This window comes from Sminthopsis crassicaudata, chromosome 4, assembly GCF_048593235.1.
Source record: "Sminthopsis crassicaudata isolate SCR6 chromosome 4, ASM4859323v1, whole genome shotgun sequence".
NCBI classification, from domain to species: domain Eukaryota; kingdom Metazoa; phylum Chordata; class Mammalia; order Dasyuromorphia; family Dasyuridae; genus Sminthopsis; species Sminthopsis crassicaudata.
Window position 1 is genome coordinate 355525529 of NC_133620.1, and position 2945 is coordinate 355528473.

The following is a 2945-nucleotide window of genomic DNA, read 5'->3' on the forward strand; positions in this document are numbered from 1 at the left end:
TTGAGTTTTCCTTTTCTTGTAATTTTTAAGTTTTTGTTAAAGCAACATCACCATTGCTTCAGACCTATTTCAAGACTATTATCACCTGTATAGGTCCTGTTTGTTTGTTGGTGAATAGTTTGGTTTTGAAACATTGGTTTTAGTATAGTACAAGGGTGTTTAAAAAAGCCAAAACAGTACCCTAAGTGGGAGATCTTATCCTCCTCTTCAGAAAAATTAGCAGTTTATGTGTTTCTGACACATCAAACTGTTCAAATTTTTATCTAAGCTTGTTACAGCTACATACAGTGAAGAACATAAAGAATAACCACAATAGAGTTTATAAAAGATATTATTGTGGGTTAGGAAGGAATTCAGGAGACACACTGACTTTAGGCTTGTTTAGATAAGCCTTTGTCACAGTCTGTTGCTGGGTTATATGCCCAAAGGAATATTATGAGGGATAGGATCTTCACTGGCTTAGGCAGCCAAATAGCATAATAATAGAAGGTACTGGGCCTGGAATCAGGAAGACAAGTTCAAATCTGCCTTAGAGGCTTAGTTTCTTGACTGTAAAATGGGGATAACAATAGCATTTAACTCCCCAGGTTATTATGGAGATCAAATGTGATAATATTTGTAAAACATTTAGCACAGTGCCTGGCATATAGATGCTTATTCTCTTTTCTTCCCTTCCCCTCACTCTGGAATTGGTTAAAAAAAAAAAAAAAAAGAAAGAAAAGAAAAAAAAAATTCTGCCAATTTTGCATAGCACTTTGTTTTTCAAAGTTACCTACATATACTTTATTTAAGAAAATAGTTGCTGCAATAGGTTAATGACCGATTTCTAAATGGCATGTAGTCATGTTATAACTATCATACAAAGCCAGCACAACTTGAAATAAAGTGTGGGTTGGTGGTGTGTTTTATTCACAGGATCATGTTTTCATTATTGAGAAATAGAAAAATGAGTTAATATTTCTAAATGCTTCAACTTCATTACTGACATGTATTTATGATTAGTTGCTTAAATTAAAATTATCAGAAGAATTTTAAATTCATAGTTTTTGGAGATAGTCTTTTAGTTTATCCTCATTTACAATGCATAATATCAGCTAAGCAATCATTTAAAAATATCATTATCTTTTAATATTTCAGTGTTTTCAAAAGATCCATGATTTCATAATTGTGAAAAGTTCCTCTTTTGTTTTTTTATTATTATTTTTTTTAATCTAATGAATTTAAGCCTGTGCACTGCTTTTTCCCCATCTCAAATTCACAACTCCTTTGTGGCCAAAATTCACCCCTCCGAACTAGCTAGGATAGCCCATAGACAATAGATGGCAGTCTTGAGACTTGTCCAGCTTAATATGACTTTTGGCCTGATCTTCAAGAACCAAAAGTCCTCTCTAGGCTGTGATGAAGCATTCAAGTGAGACTTTAGTGGAGGAACTTATGTAATGCTGTGCATGAAATTGAAGTTTTTAGATTAAATGCATGTATGTTTCATATAGTGCTCTGCTTAGGTTATAATTTGCATCCTCAATGAGCCAATTTTTACTGCCCCATAAAGAGCATGGGCTTGTGCCACCATTGTGTCTTCAGAGAATGAGAACTCTAGAGCGGAAGGCTGCTGAAAGAAGTGGACAAATAACACAATAACCACTTTGCTAAACACCAAGAGAGTTCTTAATAGGCATTATACTTTTAACTGAGGTCAGTGGGATATGTAAAGTGAACTTGAAAATATAGTTCGTTCACTAGCCTGAAGACAGGAGGACACAAGTTCAAATCTGGCCTCAGACATTTAACACTTCTTAGCTGTGTGACCCTGGGCAAATCACTTAACCCCAATTGCCTCAGCAACAGTTTTTTAAAAAGAGAGAGAGAAAAAATAGTATCTGTTGTTGCTCGTTTAGGGCTAATTTGTAAAATTGTGATTACTCCAGATCCAGGAAGTTTAATCTGAAACTCCAGTTTCAGCTTTCTTTCTGTATGACATGTTTTCTTTGTAATTTTAACACTCACAAGGGGTTCTCCTTAACTCTTTGCATTTGTAATTCTCATAAATTTTATAGGCATGCAGAAGAAGCAAAACCATGGGAAGCTTGGCTTTTTTTTTTTTTTTTCCCTTTTTCCTCTCCTTAAGAAGCAGATCTTTTGCATCATGGCAAGTTAGAAAAAATAAATTGCCTTCTTTAAAGAAAAACTATGAGGGGAGATTATGAAAATCTTTGTCTGGAGGAGATAGCATGGCCAACCTTCACCTGATCATCTGTTGTTTAGGATTGAGATAGCATAGAGCCAGAGGACCTTGAGTAAAGAGTAAAGGTTTGCAGTATTCAAATGTGGGGAACAAGATAGAGATTCATGTAGAAATTAACTTGTAAACTCTTTTATAGTATGTAAATTTTTAGTGGGTGGAATACATATGATTTTGTGACTCTTTAGCACTTGTGGAAGGCTAGGAGCAGAGAACTTAAGAGTAGAAGATTTACTTGGTTGAAGATTATCAGAAGATTATAGGACTGCTATGGGTACAGAAAAAAAGAACCTCTGATTTGAGGGGTTAGTATGTCATCAAAGTAGCTGGCCATTGAAGTGCATACAGAGTAGGAAATTCTTTGCATCCAGAGTGGAGGGAATGGGAGACCCAAAAGAGAAGAGAATTGGAGATAGAGTTCACAATAAGAGTTAGAAAAGAGGTTTTATGTAATTGAAGAAAGTTTACAGATGTAGGCATAATGGTTTTAGAGAAGAATTTTAAAGTTTAGGTTCCTAGAAGTAGTGGTATTTCATGTGATGTGAGTTATAAGTGTTGTGTGACTGAAATGTGGAGATGAGGAAAAATCTTTATAAGGGGATAAATTCCTCTTTAAACTCTGAGGATGGTTTGTTAGAGTTAGTTATAAGCAATATGGATACTGAAGTCCTGGGAATAACATCTGGGGTTAGAGTGGAGAGGC